Source organism: Neofelis nebulosa, chromosome 3, assembly GCF_028018385.1.
Source record: "Neofelis nebulosa isolate mNeoNeb1 chromosome 3, mNeoNeb1.pri, whole genome shotgun sequence".
NCBI lineage: Eukaryota > Metazoa > Chordata > Mammalia > Carnivora > Felidae > Neofelis > Neofelis nebulosa.
The window spans coordinates 40,928,976-40,950,354 of record NC_080784.1 but is presented as its reverse complement, the minus strand read 5'-3'; the positions used below and the strand labels follow the sequence as shown (position 1 = coordinate 40,950,354).

The window sequence follows — 21,379 nt, the reverse complement described above, 5'->3', positions numbered from 1 at the left end:
TAGCATTGGCTTTATGACTTTTGATATAGAAATGTATACTGGTACATATTGATGTGTACATTGTTGTGCTGATATATGGGGAAAACTTCTTCAGGTGCCTTTACAAGTATGTTATGGGCCCTTAAAGGAAACGTAATTAATCCTGAAGTGACCTCCCTTTTTCTTCTAGATGACAAGAATAGAGACAGTTGCAGCGATGGGATTCCCTCTTCCACTTTCCACAAGCCAGTCCATGTGAACCTAGAATCTGAGTCCACAAGTGCGCCAGCATAGCAGCCCTTACTCAGGTCCTTGGCCCATCTTCCAAACCAGATTCCTCCCATTCACCCTATTATATAGAAATTCTGGAGACATCACTGAACAGAGAGATGGAAGAAAAGGAGGAAAGAAAATCAATGCTTTAACAACCCATCTATCAATACATGAAGGTATAGGAATGTTTTCATGACAGTTGGAAAGGCTCTGAAGGGGTTACTTGATTACCCAGAATACTTGACTGTGCAGGCTCTAACCTTTACACAACTCACCTTTATACAAACTGCAACCTCCATGGGCCCTTCTGCACAAGGGGATCGTCATATGATTTGTCTCACCAGGTTGCTGTGAAACAATATAGGAGGATGCTTGGCCAATGACTTGTAACTCCATATATATGGATGCTAAGTTAACTATTTATGACCTCCGTAACCTTGCAACATTTTAGGGGCAACAGCACAACAGACATTGTGTTTTTCATTAATTTGATAAACACCTGCTTCTTCCCTCTTCGTGAAATCCTAGTCGAGTTGCTGTGGGGGCCTTATGTTACAAGGGTGATTAACTCACTCAGGGGTGTGGGGTGGCTACAGAGCCATCTGAAGTCCCAGGGCAGCGTGGGTTGGAAGAAGGATGAACCTGGGTGTGTTAGGGAGTCCTAGTAGGAAGCAAGGCTTGTTTCAAGGATGCTTCTTGCCGGTACATACATACGTGCTTGCTAGCTGCTTGAGGACTGCCTGCTGACCACAGGACTCCTCCCCTGTGCCCACATAAAGTCTGGTGTCTGGAAATCTCCCATATGGAGTCTTTGAGCATTCTGCTGGTCAGATAGTAGAAAGGAGCACCACACTAGGACTGGCTTCTACCTCTGGTTCTTTGAAGCCTCAGCCATGGGGACTCTACAAGGTGCATCTGTAGGTGGAGAGGTGACCTCTTTCGGCTGATTACCTCCTTCATTGTACTGAGAATTGGGGAACATAATACCCCTAAGTCCCTCTCCCTCAGAGTCGTGCTGGAGCACTTAAAAGTAAAAGGCACCCATGGCCCCAGGGAGTGTTTGGGGGTGTGTGCGTGTGCGCCTGAGGGGCTTTTACTACTCAGCCCACTTGCCGACTTCCATCCTTCTCCACCCTCCCCTCCTAGGCCTCCTCAGTGGCCATCAGGGATCCCTACAGACATCATTTCTCCACAGGAGTGGGGTCTCAGAGCCAAAGGGTTTCTGACCTTCGCTGTAAATAAAGGTTCCTTAATGAAGATGTTACAAGTGACCAGGGCCGCAAAGGATTAACTCTCCGAAATCCAATTTACAAAGTTTTTGTAAGTCGGCCCATGGAGGGGAAGGCAGACCACTGGGTGTGGGAGGGAGCGGGCCTGGGAAACTCTGTCCAGAAAGAGGATCACACCCCACCGCCTCTCTCCTGGGGTACCGGCCGTGCCGCAGTGTCCCATTTCTCCACATCTCGGCGCCAGTCATTGCAGGGGACCCCTGGACTCCGGGCGTGCCCCCTGCAGATACCGGGCAGGCTTCGGCCAGGGCGCCCCGCTCCGACGGGGCAGAGGGACGCACTGCAGAGGGACGGCTGGGGAAGCGGGTGGGCGCAGCCAAGCGCGACCCCCGCCCAGCCGCTGCAGCGCGGGCTCACGGCCGCCCGGTTCCCACCCGGCGGTAGGGCGCCGGGGCTTGGCCGCGGTTCAGCCCGCCCGCCGCCGCCGCCGCCGCCGCCGCCGCCGCTCCCCGCCCCCCGGGTCCCTGGAGGCTCCGCGGCTGCCGGAGCGGGAGGTGGAGCCGAGCCCGCGGCAGCCGCGCAGGAGGGAAAGTTCGGCGGCGGCAGGAGCAGCAGGGGCCGGCCCGGCAGCCCGGAGGGCGCCTCGGGGTGAGTCGGATCCCCCTCCCGGGGCCGCCAGGCATGGTGCGCCGCGCGGGGGCGTCGGTGCGGCTCGCGGGTCCGCGCAGCCCCGCGCGGCTTCCTTGAGCTGCCCAGCCCGCGACCCCGGGTGGCTCGTGCTGCCGGGGGGAGACTGAGCCGCGCCCGGCCTCCAGCCGTTCCCGGCCGCGGGGGTGCTGCGGGCGCCGGCGGGGGGCTGGGGCCAGGGCGGCTCGGCCCCGCGGAGGGCGCGGCGCCTTCAGGTGGACGCGCGAGGACGCGGAGCTGGCGACCAGGGAGGGTCCGCGGCCGCTGCGCGCCGGCGGTCACTTCGGCTTCGCCACCCTCTCTTGTGGCCTTTAGCTGTTTAATTGCTTTCTCGGGCATCTACTAAAAAAGTATCCTCACACGTGCCCGCGTGACTACTTTGCTGGTGTCGGTGTATTATTTTTGCGGTGATGGAGAGGGTGGAGGGGGCGTGCCGAGGGCGGCCGGTGGGCAGCGTGGTCTGCTGCCTGGGAGCGGGGCGGTGGGGAATGTGTTCGAGGGTCACCGCGATCCGCAGGATGCCCCGAGCAAGTGTTTCATGCGGTCAGGGGAGAGAAGCTTTTCGAGGACGTGGTCTGGGGGGTGGTGAGAGTTTTAAAGGTCCGGGAGGAGGAGGAAAGCTGTACAAAGAGAAGGCAAAGTTGTTGTTTCCGCGACACTTCCTGCACCTGCACTACCGTCAATGATTTTGAAGTTATCTTTACATCGATGAGCGAAGAAAGAGCGATGGGAGAGGAAGAGATTTTCACAGCACTGTACATGCCGAAACAGTGAGGCTTGGGAAACTAATGAATACTGGAGTGCTTATTTCGCAAACTCCACTCTTATTCTGATTTCAAAGCCTCGGACTATTTTTTACTTAAATGTCGTTAGACAGGTCTAGATAAAATAAAGATAATGAACTCCTCTTTCACATCGTTTTACTAGAATTTTAAACTTAATCCCACCGGATTCCTTGGATTTTGTTAACTTAGTTCATACAAGAAAGCCATAATTACTGTAGTGTTACTTGCACAATGAGGATTAATAAGCCCTGTGCAGGATTAATAAACCCTGTGCTGTCACGTTGCTAATGGGAAGGAGGGAAATCTTTCAAACTTGGAAATAGAAGCATAAAGGAAAAAAATAAAGCCTTAGTCATAAAAAGTGACTCGAATACGTGTAATAGTGCATAATACGATATGGGATCCTGTGTTGTGTTCCCAGAGAATGTCAGTTCCTGGAAAGCAAGAGATGGGCCATACCCAATAAATATTTAATAATTCCTTTGCATTGAATTACCATACTATATGTTCTCTAAATTATACAGTATTGAAATGCTTTAATTCTGTTCATCTTTGTGTTCCAAATCTCATATGTCTGCTTGCAGGCTGTATTAATGGAGTTCAAAGCAAACTCAAACTTTGGGATTCACCAATTTATAGTGAAGTGAACATTTGCTTTGGTATCCCAGGTACCTGGGCTCCAAACAGCCTCTCCCATTTATTAACTGTATAACCTTGGTCAAGTCACTTACTCTTTCCCAGCCATGCTTTCCTATTTTGTAAAATGCCAGCAATATTCCTCACCTTATGGAGGTGTTAGGCAGAGTGAAATAACATTTAGGAACTTGTCCCTGTGCCTGGAGCACAGTAAGTACTTTGTAAATGTTGTCTCTCCTTTGTCTTCCTTTATTTTCAGGAATCCTAAACTCTGGTATGTTTTCAACTTTTTTTTTTTTAAATTTAAAAACCTTTCTGTGCAATCTTATTTTCCATTTGTTCATTCATTCAACCTCATTTTGCTGAACAACTTCAGATGCTCCCCTTTATGGGTGTTTGAAAATGAGAAGAACACTTTGAGGGTGGGGGTGGGCAGTACTTCAGGTTTTTACTGTTGATAAGAACCCATTGTAAGGTCGTAATATGGTGAGTTGTACTTCTCAGTCTTCATATTATTCCAGCTGTCCTCAGTGTAACATGATTACATTGAAGAGGAAGCCCTGTGCGGGCGCTCATCTCTCCTGTTTACCCTGTCTCTGTGCCTGGCTCAGTGCCTAGCAGGGTGTAGGGGCTTAATAAACATCTGTCAATTTGAACACTGAATGTAATGAAGTTAGTCTTCAGGTCACATCCTTTTTTTTTTTTTTTTAATATATATTCCTGATGAAAGGACCTTGGGATTCTAAATGATAGCCCTACTATATTTTAAGGCTAATAGAGGTTATTAAAGAAGCAAAGCTCAGGTAGACTTTATTACCTATTGATTTTGCCCTCATGATGAAGCAGTCTTAGAAAATCGATAAAGCCAAGTTCAAGCAGCAGCTTCACCACTAGGGGCCTCCTCTGCCTAGTGTATCACCTTGGGCGGGCGTTTATTGCCATTATTCTGTCCTTTAAGGTAGCAAAGGAATTTAACTAACTTGGTTTTTGACATAGAGTACTTTATTAGAAAAGTGCAACCTTGTGTGAAAAAAGCATTACCAAAGTCCTGAAAAGAAATGAAAGCTATCTTGAATGATAGATTCGGTACTATTTTAGAATAACTTTAAAGGTTTAAAGGAGATTTGAGAATTGGGCTTTTTACTTTGTACATCCTTATATTCAAACATATGACTTTTAAGAAAATTTTCTAAATAAATATATGATTTTGTTAGAGCATTTTCAAGTTTTTTTAGGTATGTCTTTGATGAAGCTTATTTTTACCTTTTAATGTGTTAAATTTTTTAAAAAATGTTTTTATTTATTTTTGAGACAGAGAGAGACAGGGCACGAGCAGGGGAGGGGAAGAGAGAGAGGGAGACACAGAATCTGAAGCAGGCTCCAGGCTCCGAGCTGTCAGCACAGAGCCCGACACGGGCTCAAACTCACAGACTGCGAGATCATGACCTGAGCCGAAGTCACTCAACTGTCTGAGCCACCCAGGCTCCCCTTTTTTTTTTTTTTTTTTTTTTTATAAATTTTTTTTTCAACGTTTTTTTATTTATTTTTGGGACAGAGAGAGACAGAGCATGAACGGGGGAGGGGCAGAGAGAGAGGGAGACACAGAATCGGAAACAGGCTCCAGGCTCCGAGCCATCAGCCCAGAGCCTGACGCGGGGCTCGAACTCACGGACCGCGAGATCGTGACCTGGCTGAAGTCGGACGCTTAACCGACTGCGCCACCCAGGCGCCCCCCAGGCTCCCCTTTTAATGTGTTTAAAATTGTTTTATTTCCTAAACAGGTACTTGTAGCACTAATAATAATACAAGTTTTTCTCCAGGAATGTTATCCTGCTAGTAGGAGCTTCTCGTCTCTCTCTCTTTTATTTTTAAAGAGGCCACATTAAATTCCACCTTTAAAAAATATGTTTCATTACATTCCAAGACACATTATTGAAAGGCATCTTTCTTCTGTGAGGTTTTGAAAAGAGCTCTTATTTCAAAATTCTAATCTGAATGAAGTTAGTCATTGAGACTGTTGAACAACTCAAAGGTGTGTTGGTGTTTTTGTCAGATGTAATTTGCTATTTGGTAGAAAAAATACTGACAATGTATGTAAGCAAACATTATTACTGAAAATATTGCCATATTGTTTGCAAGTGAATAAGAGAATATTATATTCCAGGTTTTCTGTGAAATTTAATTACAGTGGCAAACTAAACACTGTTAGTCTGTAAAGTAAAATTAACAACAGTTAGAGAAGAGTTCAGAGCATTGCATTGTAGGCCCAACCTCTTGCCAAGGGATTTCTTCTCTTAGCAGGAAGTCTCTGAGTTCAAAAAATTATCAGATATCCAATTCTTTATTTTTTAAAAATTTTTCTTATTTTTAAAAATGTTTATTCACTTCTGAGAGAGAGAGAGAGAGAGAGAGAGAGGGAGATGGAGAGAACATGAGTGGGGGAGGGGCAGAGAGAGAGAGGGAGACAGAATCCGAAGCAGGCTCCAGGCTCCAGAGCTGTCAACACAGAGCCCAATGCGCGGCTCGAACTCATGCACTGAGAGATCATGACCTGAGCCGAAGTCGGATGCTTAACCGACTAAGCCACCCAGGTGTCCCTCAGACATCAAATTCTGATTTTTATATGGTGGGATTTTAAAACAAGGCAATCTGATTTTCACTGTTTTTCCACCAAGGTCTAGATCTGGACTCTTTAGGGAATAACTTTTAGGAATAACTTTTGTGTAAAGGTCATAGATAATTTTTATTATCACTTTTCTTTAAGTGAAACACGTTTGGATTGTTTTTAGGACTCTGAGCACATCAAAAAGTTACACAGATCTCATTTGCATAAACTAATGCTTCTCCAGAACTGCAAGAGTATTGTTTTTACCCTCATACATCCAGCTGGTAAAGGTGTGGCGTCCCCCTGTCTCTCCTTCTGCAGCTGAAGCTGGGTCTAAGCCACAATGATAGGTATAGAGCCAGACCCAGGATGAATTTTCATTTGGGCAAGAGCCCCTGACCTGACCAAGATTGCAGATGCTTGAGGAAATGAACATCTTTATACCTGGGAGTATTTTTAGGAACCTGCACTGGGGAGGTGCCTTCTGGAGGGACAGAAACGGCAACTGTGTGCTAGAGTTTGCAGTGGTGTATTTGGAACCCATTACTTAGTGAAACATTACTTTGCCACACAGATAATTTTTGTTGTTGTTTTTAGACAATGCAGAACCTAACATTTGGGTATCCTGGGGTCAGATATGGTACTTTCATTATCAGACACAGAGACATTTGAGTTGATGGAGAAAGAGGGAAACAGGAAGCAGGGAAGAGGTAGGTAGGAATTGTCTATTTATACCCAACAAGAGAGTCTACCTTCTTTTCATGTTCCCACGTGGTCCATGGCTGCGCAGCTTAATAAGAAGTGTTGTTCACTGGTGATTTTGAGGTTTACTCATCTACTGTGTTGAGGCAGTTACTGAAATGATGATCTTCAACTTCAGGTCCTGGGTACTCCCCAAAGTGACTTTCTACTCCTGTCTCCCATTTGTTAGAAACCTGCTAACTTTAGTGTATCAGTTAATACATGTAAACACAGCTGCTGCTAGCCTGCGAGGTACCCCTTTATGGTGGACGACCCATGCCAGTGGATTGGGCTTCAGCCCCATTCACTTGCGGCTGGGCTCTCTTGTGCGGCACAGTGTATACAACTGTGTGTGATGCTCTTGTCTGGAGAAGTGGTTAGACCAGTGCCTGGCACATAGTTCATACCACTGTTGGTGGTGGTTGTTACTATTTTAGTGTTATTACCTATGGTATTGCTTGATGATCATTGTAGTTCCGCAGTAATCTGGAATAGACGATTCAGGTGAATTTAGTGCTTATAACATTTGCAGAGGTAAGTGATTCATGTCGGGTTTCTTGTTGCACTTCTGTTAGAGTTCTCCTCAGGGGATAAAATGGCTACCACTTAGGGCCACTGAACCACACAGCAGCTGCTCTGCTAAGTGTGGGCCACGAGCCTCTCATTTAATCAGCATAATCACCTTAGGAAACAGGCACTATTAGTGTTTGCATCTTACAGGTGAGGAAACTAGGGTTTGGAGAGGTGTGTTACTTGTCCTAGGTCAGTTTGTAAGTTCTCCGCCTGGGCCGGGAGCTCACATCTGCCAGGTCTGACTCTAGGACTTGAGCTCATAACCTCTGTGCCATCTTCGAGGATGTGGAGAAAGAAGAACCCTCTTGCACTGTTGATGGGAATGCAAACTGGTGCAACCACTCAGGAAACAGGGAGTTTCCTCAAAAAGTTAAAAATAGAAGTATCCTACAATCCAGCAATCACCCTACTAGTTATTTACCCAAAGGATACAAAAATACTGATTCAAAGGGACACATGTACCCCAATGTTTATAGCAGTATTGTCTACAATAGTCAAAGTATGGAAACACCCCAAGATTGATGAATGGATAAAGAAGATGTATATGATGGAATATTAACCATAAAAAAGAATCAAAGAATGAAATCTTGCCATTTGCAACAACGTGGATGGATGTAGAGAATATTATGCTAAGTGAAATAAATCAGAAAAAGGCAAATACCAGCTGATTTCACTCATATGTGGCATTTAAGAAACAAAACAAATGAGCAAAGGGAAAAAAAAAAGAGAGGAAAACCGAGTGACAGTTTATTAACTCTAGAGAACAAATTGATGGTTAACAGAGGGGAGGTGGGTGGGCGGAGATGGGTGAATAGGCAATGGAGATTAAGTAGTACACTGTGATGGGCACTGGGTGATGTAAGGGAGTGTTGAATCACTGTACACCTGAAACTAATATTACACTGTATGTTAACTAACTGGAATTTAAGTAAAAGCTTAGAAAACCTCTGTGCCGTCTTTTCTGGCATGAGTACTCAGTGAATTGGCAGTCCAGAAAACATCTTAGTGTTCTGAGGGTTAACAAAACATGAAAACTTTGATTTTCCTTAGATTGTTGTACTTATATCTACTTCTGGGCATGACAGAGCAAGATGGCAAATGAATTTTTATCAGGAAGTCTACTTCAGCACTTTTTATTTATAGATTTTTATGTGTAGCTTTTTCTTGGAGCTCAAAATACAATACAATGTGGTACAACTTATTTCTGTACGACATTTAACTTCTTATCAAGGCACTTTGCGGGCTTCTTGTAAGCAGAATATATGAATAAAATCAAGTGTGTGGGTTGCAGAATATTAAAGTGTGAAGGCTGGAATCAACCATTCATGCATTCATCCAACACATATTTATTATTCCCCTCTTAGCTGAAGGCACTCTGCTGGACACTACAGAAATGGCAAGTTGTGGAAGATCTCAGTAGGGAGGAAAGCATTTGAGCCTTGGGAGCTGGGCAATCCCGGGGTTTGAATCCCAGCTCCACCACTGACTGACTGGGGCTCCTGGTCCCATCATTGAACATCTCTGAGGCTTAGTTTGTTTGTGTGCCTAGTGAGGTTAATAATAATATCTTATAGGCTGTTGCAAGAATAAAAGGAGCTGTAAAGGGAAAGAGCAAAGCCACCAGACATAGTAGGTGCTATGGATAGCGGCACTCTTCCCCTCCTTCCTTCATATATGTCTCTTTTCGCCCTCTCCCTTCTCTCTCCTCCTGCCTCCTGCCTTAGAGGGCGTGTGGAAGAGATGAAAATATCTACATTCAAGGTAGGCTGTGATGAATTCTTCTAAAATGTCAATTTCTGGTTCTCCCTCTTGAGGCCTGGGACAGACCTGGTGTTGGGTGATCCGTGAGCTGGTGCCAGTGTAGGATTCGTGTCACCCTGGATTGCCACCCAGGCTGGCCAGAAGGGTATGAATTCAGGAGGCAAAGGCAGCTCGGAGCCCAGGATAAGGGCCTATGGTTTAGAATACGGTTGGGATCCAAGGGGTGTGTGTGAGGCTATCTTGAGGAGTAGCTGAGAACTCAGGTCTCATGAAAACTGGAACAAACCAGAAATGAAATTGGAGGTGGGCTGCATAGAAAGGGTCTGGGATCTAGATAGAGAGCAAGGCAAAAACATGAGCAGCTTATTCTTGAGGGACACCTGGTTGAGTCACGTGGCTTTAGGCTGGGTGGGCTCTGATGAAGAGCTAGGAAGAGGTCTGCAGCCTGTCTGCATCCCCACGTTGGTGCATTGCCTATTAGATGCCTCTAGCTCCTTGGTCTCCTACTGCAGGGTTTTTCCAAAAGCAGTGCATCTTCTTTTAGCAAGGAGCTAAGTAAAAATTATTAGTTGTTGCCAGTTCTCCTCCAGGTCTTTGAGAGGTAGCTGGAACCACAGGAAAATAAGCTGTTCTTTTGGTTCCCAGTCCGAGATTTGGTTACATACACCCAGATCTGTTTCACAGAAAGGCAGGGAGCCAGGTCCATGGGGCCCAGGATAGAGTCCTGTTGGCATTTCTGTAGAGTGGGCTGTGTTGTAAGATCAGGGAGTGTTTTTAGAGAGATGTTCCTAGTGGTTTTATGGTAATGAGCCACCTTGTTTGGTGTCCAGGGCAGATGCTGTGTGCGGTAGGGAGGGAATGCGGGTTTTACAAAATCATTACAGTTTGCAATGTCTGCCTCAGCCAGGGAGCAGGAGGCTTGACTCATTATTTATTATGTGTTGGCACATAAGCATAAACCAGTCCTTCTGTGAATAAGCAAACAGAACCTGCCCAGGTGCAAAAGAAGCTTGATTCAGGGTTTTTTAAAAATGCAAAACATTTAGAAACAATATTGAATTGGGGAACAGTTTGTTAAAAGCAAGTTACTGTAACTTTCAAAAGCCCATTTTATAGAATTAATAGAGCGTCTTGAAATGAAATGACCAAGCAAACTTAAAAAAAAAAAAACAAGTGGGGCGCCTGGGTGGCGCAGTCAGTTCAACTTCCGACTTTGGCTCAGATCGTGATCTCCTGGTTTGTGAGTCAAGCCCCACGTAGGGCTCTGTGCTGACAGCTCAGAGCCTGGAGCCTGCTTCGGATTCTGTGTCTCATTCTCTCTCTGCGCCCCCGCCCCCCTGCTTGTGCTCTGTCTGTTTCTCTCAAAAATAAATAAATGTAAAAAAAGTATTAAAAAAAACAAGAGAAGGATAGCTTGGTGGGAAGAAGAATAGTACCTGAAATGAAATCCAAGTTAGTTCATATGGTTCTTGGGAAGATTAGGGGAATGAATGTGTACACTGAGCCCTTGAATAAGTGAGAAAATGCAGGAGACAGTGAACTGCATAAGGAAGCAACACTTCAACGAATGGGTTTGGCCATTGGAGTCCATTCACCCAGCCTCACAGCTCCACTCTCTCTTAACTATGTGATCTTGGGCAACTTACTTAATTCTTTTTTTTTTTAATATTTATTTTTGAGAGAGAGAGGGGGTGGGGGGAGACACAGAGTCTGGAGTGGGCTCCAGGCTCTGAGCTGTCAGCCCAGAGCCTGATGCAGGGCTTGAACTCACAACTGCCAGATCATGACCTGAGCCGAAGTCAGATGCTTAACTGAGCCACCCAGGTGCCCCAACTTACTTAATTCTTTAGATCCTACTTTTCTCATCTATAAAATGAGGGTAATAGTTCTTATCTTACTGGATGGTGTGCTTATTGGATTGATTTAGATAACGTATGTAAACTGCTTAGCATATAGTAATAAATCATACACATCAGCTGTTATTACTACACGAACACACAGGAAGGAAGCACGGAAAAGAAAACAAGGATCAAGGAGCATTTGGAAGGCTAGAAGGAGCATTCTGTATTTGCCATGGACCCTGAATTTCTTTTTTTAATTTTTTTAAATTAAAAAAAATTTTTTTTTAATATATGAAATTTATTGTCAAATTGGTTTCCATACAACACCCAGTGCTCATCCCAAAAGGTGCCCTCCTCAATACCCATCACCCACCCTCCCCTCCCTCCCACCCCCCATCAACCCTCAGTTTGTTCTCAGTTTTTAACAGTCTCTTATGCTTTGGCTCTCTCCCACTCTAGCCTCTTTTTTTTTTTTCCTTCCCCTCCCCCATGGGTTTCTGTTACGTTTCTCAGCATCCACATAAGAGTGAAACCATATGGTATCTGTCTTTCTCTGTATGGCTTATTTCACTTAGCATCACACTCTCCAGTTCCATCCACGTTGCTACAAAAGGCCATATTTCATTCTTTCTCATTGCCACGTAGTATTCCATTGTGTATATAAACCACAATTTCTTTATCCATTCATCAGTTGATGGACATTTAGGCTCTTTCCATAATTTGGCTATTGTTGAGAGTGCTGCTATAAACATTGGGGTACAAGTGCCCCTATACATCAGTACTCCTGTATCCCTTGGGTAAATTCCTAGCAGTGCTATTGCTGGGTCATAGGGGAGGTCTATTTTTAATTTTTTGAGGAACCTCCACACTGCTTTCCAGAGCGGCTGCACCAATTTGCATTCCCACCAACAGTGCAAGAGGGTTCCCGTTTCTCCACATCCTCTCCAGCATCTATAGTCTCCTGATTTCTTCATTTTGGCCACTCTGACTGGCGTGAGGTGATATCTGAGTGTGGTTTTGATTTGTATTTCCCTGATGAGGAGCGATGTTGAACATCTTTTCATGTGCCTGTTGGCCATCCGGATGTCTTCTTTAGAGAAGTGTCTATTCATGTTTTCTGCCCATTTCTTCACTGGGTTATTTGTTTTTCGGGTGTGGAGTTTGGTGAGCTCTTTATAGATTTTGGATACTAGCCTTTTGTCCGATATGTCATTTGCAAATATCTTTTCCCATTCCATTGGTTGCCTTTTAGTTTTGTTGGTTGTTTCCTTTGCTGTGCAGAAGCTTTTATCTTCATAAGGATGGACCCTGAATTTCTAATTCTACTCTTGGAAAGTTTTAATGTCTTAAGTTCTAGATGATTATAATCAAATATATCTTGAACACCTACTGTGTATATGTCACTGTGATAAGATGATTGGGGGTGGCCACTAATCCCAGAAAACCACCTTTGATATCCTTATGTAACTTACAGTTTTTGACTGAGAGGAGCAAGATGGTGACTGAGACTTAATGTTGAAATAATGTTGAAATAATGGATTCCTAGTGTTCCTTGGCTACTTTATTATTATTTTTATTATTTTTTTGTGATTTTTAAAAATATAATTTATTATCAAATTGGCTAACATACAGTGTGTACAGTGTGCTCTTGGTTTTGGGGGTAGATTCCCATGGTTCATCACTTACATGCAACACCCAGTGCTCATCCCAACAAGTGCCCTCCTCAATGCCCATCACCCATTTCCCCCTCTCCCCCCCCCGCCATTAACCCTCAGTTTGTTCTCTATAATTAGGAGTATCTTATGGTTTGCCCCCCTCCCTCTCTGTAACTATTTTTTTCCCCTTCCCTTCCCCCATGGTCTTCTGTTAAGTTTCTCAAGTTTCACACATGAGTGAAAACATGTATCTGTCCTTCTCTGACTGACTTATTTCACTTAGCATAATACCTTCCAGTTCCATCCACGTTGCTACAAATAGCATGATTTCATTCTTTCTTGTTGTCCCTTGGCTATTTTAATTAGCTGTCCAAAGGAGAATAGCTGTCCTTTTCTTATTTCCCATCTATTCTGTATACAAATGGATAGGAAATAAGTACTTCTTCTTGGGCCACCATAGATGTGACTCAAAACACCTAGGATACCTTTGGATATCTTATTTGCATAGACATAAGACTTATTTAAATATTATCTGTAGTTACATAATGAGGAACCAAGGGAGGAGACTTGTGTTTTGTTGGGGGGTGGGAGGGAGGGAGGAGTTTCTTTGGATGTACCTATGCCCTGTACGCTCGGGCTTTAATCGAAAGCATGTTCTTTGGTGGGAGATTCCTTTTGTTTTTTCACTAAATTCATGGCCCATAGATTTCTGGACCTGAATAACTGGAGTGAGCTCAGTTTGAGGAATGTGTGTGTATATGTATCTCTCTTCCAGATGGAGGTGTCGACAAGTTGCTCCAGAAGGAGAGTAGATTAGTGGAGGAAGGGTTCCAGAACTGACTCACTCTGTGGCCACGAACACATTCTTAATCCCTAAAGTAGGAATTTACTCATTGAGGCCCAGGGGCCATTTGAATGCAAAGCAATGAAATTTATAGACTGTGAATGGATTCATCAATCCAAATGGTGGTTGAAGCCAAAATCTGAACATGAAACTAGTAATTCTGTTGGATCAAGTAAGCTGATCCAACATCTTGGGTCTTGAGTTGTCTCAAAATGTTTTTTATGTGTTTTTTTCTTTTCTTTTTTTTTTTTTTTTAGAGAGTATATATTGTCCACTTAAGTAATTAAAAATCCTGAGGATGTTTTCTATGCGTATCCTTGGGAATACAAGAAAATTTATCCAATTTCACTGGAATTACCTTTTTGTCTGCCTCTGAGAATGAGTCTGGACCAATCCCTGGGTCATTATTAGTGTGGATAATACAGGCCATGAGAATATTTCTTTAGACCCTTTATGCAGGGCAGGTATTTTCATGCTCATGTTCTGGGGGAAATGAGGTAGGAGTAGTTGCAGGAACTGTAAGCTTTTTAGGTTCTCTCCCACTCAAGACAGTGGCTTCAGAACCCAACTGTAGAAATTATTTGCTCACTGACTGCCTGGACTGTGCTTTCTTTTCCATCCTTTGAAGATGGTGAATTTCATTGATGGCCAAAGGGTGACTAGTGAGTGTTTATACTTTTCACCGGAGTGGGGGCAGGTGGGTGGGTGCTGGTCCTTTATAGAACCTTCTGATTGCCTGAAAGCATGAAGGGTTGTTTATTCGGCTTGTGGAGATGGTCCAGCTTAGGGTGAAGATGCATGGGAGGCACCTGCTTCTTTAGATTCCTTTCCCTGGTCTCCATAAGTGACTGTTTGCTTATTCTTGGGGCAAATGTCATGCCAGTGTGAAATGGACAGGTATTACTGCTATTCTTAATCACGTAGGAATGAGAGTCAGAGAATGAATGGAGAAGCTTTTAATAAAGCTGGCCAGGTTAATTTATTTTATCTAGATGAATTAGAAATCTTTGAAATGGCAATACTGTATATTTGAAAGGGACACATGGACCCTGGAGGATTTGAAGACTTCATTTAATAGTCTTGTTCATGACTTGCTGGGGTTAGAAGTAATGGGGGAACCATTGGTTAACAAAAATCCATTACCAGAAATAATGTCATCTCTGAAATTGCTTGGTCTAATATCAGTATTTTGCAGAAATAATAGCATCTTAGGTACCATGGCCATCTGGTTGGTAATTTTAGGTGCCCTACAATGATACACCACCTACCCATTCTCAGATTTAGAATCTGGTTATGGAACTCCTGTGTGCTTGGTACTGTGCTCAGGGCTAGAGATAGAGATGAAAAGATGGGTTTCTGACCTCAAGGAGCTCACAGGACAGTATAATACAAAGAAGGGAATATATCCTCAAGCTATGGCTTAATGACATGTGGAACATCTTCCCTGGGGCTAGTAAGCTCTTAGTGTCCACTGCAAGTCCAAGGGGATTGTTTTTTATTTCCTGTTGACTCTACAACATCATAAATGGAAATAATATCAAAAGCTTCATGAATCAAATTGGTTCTAAATGTTCCAGCTTCATCTATACACATCTAGCTAGATTAAGATTTGAAATCTTTTGTTCTCTGCACTTCAAATCCATGATCTTTCTGGAAACACTCGGTAAGAATAGTTCTGGAGGAGTTTGTTTGGGGACACAAATAAAAAATGGGATTATTTGTGCCAAGGAGAGGTAAGATGTGGATATGGGTATCATTGCAGCCAAGTCAAGGTTGAATAATTGGTTTTTCGATTAAAATGAGGCCCATTTTATCCTGGGAATTCAGAAATGGACAAGCTTAGGAAGAAATCTATTATGTGCTAAACACTATTTGAAGCACTTTATTTGTGGAGTTTTTTTTAAACCCATGCAAAAATATTTGAAGAGCTATTTATATAGATGAAATATGTTGGCTGGGTCAGACGACTATGACAGGCAGAACCAGCATTTGAACACAGATGTGTTTGCCATGAAAGCTCCTTCTCCCAAGGCTGTCGTAGTACCTCCCTAGGTACCCACATGATGGTGGGCACTGTAGCTGCTTTTATGCCCTCCTTGGACAAGTCTGTAGACTCTTGGAGCATTGGGACCATAGTTTACACAGTTTTCCGATACATTCCAAGGAGTGTGTAGCACAGTGTGTAGGCACATAGGTTCTCTGTAAATATGCATGGAATTAACAAATGTAGCAATTTAAAAGTCTTAGCAAGCATCTGGGTTCATGAATCGGCATGTTGCCTTCTAGGATCTTTGTATCTGCATGCAAAGCTGGCCTTGGAGAGACCAAGCAGATAACCCACCCTCAGAAATCTCTTACTATAATTTGCAGTTCATAAGTGTGCCTGTTTTTTAACTATATTCCTGCGTACTGTTTGCTTACTTCATGTTTTCTTAAAAGCTTAATATAAACAAATTATGTATCCATAATCTTGTGGCAGGCTAGGTGGATTTAATAGAGTCAGGAAAGCTTCCAACGTATTAAGTGTTCTTGAAGGTAATAAAAAGGAGGACTAATTATCTCACTGAAAAGGTTATAACAGAGATGTTGGACATCTTGACTCAGTGGGATTTTTGACAGCAGCAAAAGTAGTTAAGAAAAGATAGCTTTGAGAAACAGCAAAGATGAGTTTTAAACCTAGTTATTTTATTAAATCTATGGTGTGGGTGTATCTATAAGCAAGAGGACGTAACTAAATAATGAATGCATCGTGTCTGGGGTTGGAATGGTAATTTGAAAGTACGTGGCTGGTGTTCACAGTTGGAGCCTGTGAGATTTTACATTTAATGATTATACCTTTCCTGGAGCCATCTGTCTCTCTGTTTAATAAGCAATATCCCTTATCAGGTCTGATTTGTGTACATTGATTACACCATTATACTTGTTAAATATTAAAGCATTTTTCCCCTTGTGTGAAGTCTAATTAGGCAAAGTGTTCAGTGCAAGCTTGGCATTATCATTCAGAATAACAGCCTGGTCATTACCTACGACAGACCTCAGCTTCCTGGATCATTTGTCCCCCGCCCGCCATCAGAGTCTGGTATACCAAATATAGTGCCTGAAAGTTTGATGAGAGTTTTGGCACTGTTGGGCCATTAAGAAGGGTCATGCTACAAAGATTAAAAAAACCTTTTAAAAATGAATGCAGACATTTATTATCTATAGTTTGTATTTTGCATGTATCAGGCTTCTGAACAGATACACCTGCTGAAATTAATTTTGTGAAATTAAAGAATCTTAAAAAACTTTAAAGGATAAAAACATAGGTTACAATGATGTTTGGATGAAGAGAAAGCCAGTCAAGAAGTAGTTGCATTTTACACATATACATACTACTGGTAAAAACAAGAATTTTCGATATCAAGCCACTATCACTTGAAGGCCATGTGGTGATCCCTTACAGTCTTCTTGGACTTATTTGTGCAGTCTACTTCAAAAATTGATTTGCATCATTGACTTAATAGCAAGCATACAGGGCCCAAAATAAGATTATTAATCACTTGGTATCTTTGATAAGTTATCTAGCATCGTTTTGAGACAACTACTATGATGGATGTTGTCTTTTTTCTTTCTTAGGTATTCATAGTACTTTATTTTTTAAAAATTTGTATTAAATTTTTAAAAAATGTTACATATTTTTGAGAGAGAGAGAGCAAGAGTGACAGTGCATGAGCGGGGGGGGGGGGTCAGAGAGAGAGGGGGAGACACAGAATCCAAAATGTGCTCCAGGCTCTGAGCTATCAGCACAGAGCCCAACGCGGGGCTCAAACCCACGAACTGTGAGATCATGACCTGACCCAAAGTCGGAAACTTAACCGACTGAGCCACCCAGACGCCCCTTCATAGTACTTTCTTATTTCTTATTTAAATTTCTAAAAAAATCTGCAGTCTATCATGGGCATGCACAAACACACAGGTGCACACATACTCACATGTGTGATCTGGGGCTGATCGGCACAAACCAGTTAGGAATAGGTCCAGTTTATTGCTTGTTATTTTCAAGAAGAGCTTTCAAGCCATAAGTTCTATGTGATTATGTCATCAGGCTAATAGGTTTTCCCTGTCAGTGGTCCCAGAAGCTCACATTGGGGTTTTTGAAAGTACCTTTATCCTTTTATAATTGCAAGTAGCAATGGCATTGCTCTTTCTTTTCCTTTCTTTCTCTTGAGAGAGGACACAAGTGAGTGAGGGTGGAGAGAGAGAGGGAGAGAGAGAGAATCCCACAAGAGGTAGAGAGAGAGAAGAGAGAGAAGCGGGGCTCACCTTATGCAGGGCTCATGTTCACCCGATGTGGGGAATGAGCTCCTCTGAAGCGGGGCTTGAGCTCACCCAGTGTGGGACTCGAACTCACTAACCATGAGATCATGACCTGAGCTGAAGTCAGTTGCCTAACTGACGGAGCCACCCAGGCACTCAAAGACATTGCTTTCTATTTATGCATTGTGGAAAGCGGTCGGAGTATCTCCTTAATATGAGAATTCATTTTGAGTTGTTTTTGAATATAGTCAAATCAAAATGACATTTGGCTCTGGATTAAAATTTGGATATAGAGATCAAAGAATGGAAGGGAACTTCCATTTTCTGGCCTACTTTTTCTGTTTCCCAAATGGAGAAGCTGAAGCTCAGAGAGGTAGAGTGGCTCAGCCAGAGTCACAAGGGTATCAGCAGCAGGCTCAGAGCTGGAGTTCTGTTGTTCCACTGCACTTTCTCCTCAGGAAAGTTGGGGACCCTTGGCAGATGATGAAGTCTGGACCACTTCCCATTTCCCAGACCCTTCACAGGTATGGGGAGCCTTGGCCTGGGTAGGTTAGAAAAGTTTTGAAGGAAAGATTGCTGCTTTACAACTGGCTAAAGACAGAGATGCTAAAATCTGAATCTGTCTTGGGTTGCAGAAGAATTTATATTTTGTGTTTGCTAATTGGCATATTGTGAGAAACTGAGAACTCAGAGCCAGTGCCTGCCTTTGAGAATCTCAGAATTCAGTAGGGAACAGGCAGGATAGCAGACAGCTGTCCCAGGTACCCAAAGAAAGGTTGTCTGTTATTGGACCAGACTAGGGCTCAGCTGGAGAGTCAGGTCTTCTGTTTCCATAGGCCCAGAGCCTGTAATGACCATTATCAGGCCCTGAGTAAGTCATCAGACTAACATGCCTCCAGGTTGAGAAGGATCTAGAAGGCCAAGGGGTTAATTTACTTTTTGACAAATAATTATGACGATGGTTAATGACAAGCATGGTGGTTAAACACATGGAGTCTGAAGCCTAATGTGTTTGGGTTAGACCAGCTTCCATGCACTAGTGGTCAAATTTAGGCAAGTTACTTTACCACCCTGAGCCTCACTTGTCTTGTCTATAACATGGGAGTGATAGCAAACGTTTATATTGTACTCACTACATGACAGCTTCTGTCTCAGTGCTTTAGGAATATTAACTCATGTAATCCTCACAACAATGCTATGAGGTGGCTACTGCCATTACTCCCACTTTACAGATGAGGAGACTGAGGCCCACAGAATTTCAGCGTATTGCTCAAGGTTATACAGCTAAGGGTCAGAATTGGGGTTTGAATCTTGGTGTCTGTTGCTCTTTGTCACTTTCCTATGCTACCTCTCACTGGGATTAAGATTATTGTAAGGAGGGGTGCCTGGGTAGCTCAGTCAGTTAAGTGTCCAACTTTGGCTCGGGTCATGATCTCCTTCTCCCTCTCTCCCTCTCTCCCTGTCCCCACTCACACTTTCTTTCTCTCTCAAAATAAAGAAATAAACTTAAAAAATATTATTGTAAGGATCAAGTGGGATAAGCATACAAGAAATATCAGCTGTCATTGTTAGTTATAATAAAGCTAACATTGCCTTAATAACAACAACCATAAAATCTACAAGATCAGCACCTTCTTTTCCCTTAGACAAGCTCCAGAGAAGCCAGATCATAATCAAGAAGTTGCTTTGGCTATTACAAAAGTAATGCAGAGAGAATTCAGAAGACTATAAAGTGTCCTTGCTGCTCAGGCAGTGTTGGTATAGCTAAGGTAGAGTCGGTCAGTGGGGTCAGCTCGATTGAATTTCTGGCCATGACCCTGTTTTAGCTCTGAGGGCTTGCAGACTTTTTCTACCACTTACAGATCTGAGGTGCCAGTGACCAACTCTGTAATATTGACTCCTGTCTGTCATCCAGACGATTAAGTATAATAGAGATGCTAAGGTCATTGTCTATGCCGCAGAACTAACCACCACTATGGAAGTCGCTAAGAACAACACTCTGATCCTTTGAGGAAATCTTTCAACCACTTGTAGAAGTCATTTTTTGATGAGATTCCTCCATTTTGAGTTAACAGCCTAATTCTCAGACTGCAGTTTTGTTTGCAAATCACTTTGCTATGGAGTTTAGATGTTATTTTGTTTTTGTTCTTTTGTTTACTTTTACATTCATAGGTTATGTGTAAGTATATGTAAATGTAATGTGTGTGCACATTTTAATTTATAATAAAGTGAACAACTACCCAGATAAGCATCTAGAACATTCCCTTTGAAGCTCCTCACATGTGCTTACTGGTCATATTTCCTTCCTTCATCCTGTCCCCACCCCTACCCCAGGGGTAACTGCTCTTCCAAATATTGTATTAATTGTTTCCTTGCTTTTCTTTACAGTTTTACCACAAATGTGCATCCCCACATAATTTATTTCTTTTTGTCACAGGCAGTTGAAGTGGAAAGTTTGACTACTGCCTCAAGATACACTAGATAGAAGTTACTGAAATAAGTAGTGAGAAAGAGCAAAATAGGCATTTTCAAAGGAAATATCTGAACACCGGGTTCTTCACTGGGAGGGTATAAAAAGCATTGATACAGGATTTGTAAGGGTGATTTACTTGGAGAAGCTGCTGCGGTGAGTCTGCATCATTTCCCTTTCCTGGAAGAAGCATGAGTTGGGGGTCTGCCCCCTCAGTCCAAGCCCAGAGAGAGGTTGTCTGGAGAACTGGGAGCTTGGTGGACTGGCTGTGCATCTGGTGAGATGTTTTGGTGTTGTGGCTGAGTGGGGAGCAGCTGTGATAGGGCTACCCCCACTGCCACGTTTGTTGGAGTGATTGTGCATGCTTCCCATGTGGCCCATGCAGGAATGGAGAGCCAGCCTGGAACTGTTGGGCCTCTGTCCAAGTGGCATAGTCAGCAAAGGGATTTAAAGTGAATTTCATGGCTGGGTGGGGGTGGCAAACAGAGGACTTGAATGCATCACTCATAGCACAAGGATTTTGAAAACCCACAAAACCATCCATAAGAGACAGGGAGTTGGGCTTAAGTATCTACTGGTCCAGAGAATATGAAGCCCTCTGTACTAGTGAGGGGTACGTTTGCATGCATATATAAATGAAAGAACAACGGCAACACAAAATAGATGTTTATTTCTCTCTTACAAAGAATATGTCAGGAAATAGTTCCAGTTCATGGATGGGATGGTGGCTCCACACAGTTATCAGGAACAGGCCTCCTGGTTCACTGCTCCCAGGGCCCATGGATGTTGTCCTCATGTTCATGGTCAAGGGGAGCTGCTAAAGCTCCAGCCATCAAGTCACGTTCCAGGAAGCTGGGGGGAGGAAGCACAGAGGAAAGGTCTGCCCCATCCCTTTTGAGGATTCTTTCAGAGTACACCACCCACCATTTCGCTTATGTCTCATTAGCCAGAGTTCAGTCACAAGGTCATGCCTAGCTCTGAGCCAGGCCAGGAAATCTCTCCTT

General features: G+C 43.4%; 1 protein-coding gene across 3 annotated transcripts in view; it reads left to right on the top strand.

Moving 5' to 3' along the window:
• The first annotated feature begins 2,005 nt into the window (after positions 1–2,005).
• The window catches only part of CSGALNACT1 (chondroitin sulfate N-acetylgalactosaminyltransferase 1), a 354,851-nt gene continuing 335,477 nt past the window's right edge, over positions 2,006–21,379 (top strand). For 2 of the 3 annotated variants that reach the window (XM_058720464.1, XM_058720462.1), the window contains exon 1: positions 2,011–2,129. The gene's annotated coding sequence lies outside the window, so the exon portion shown is untranslated. Of the gene's footprint in view, positions 2,130–21,379 lie in introns of all 3 variants that reach the window. The other variant, XM_058720460.1, reaches the window with a different exon arrangement.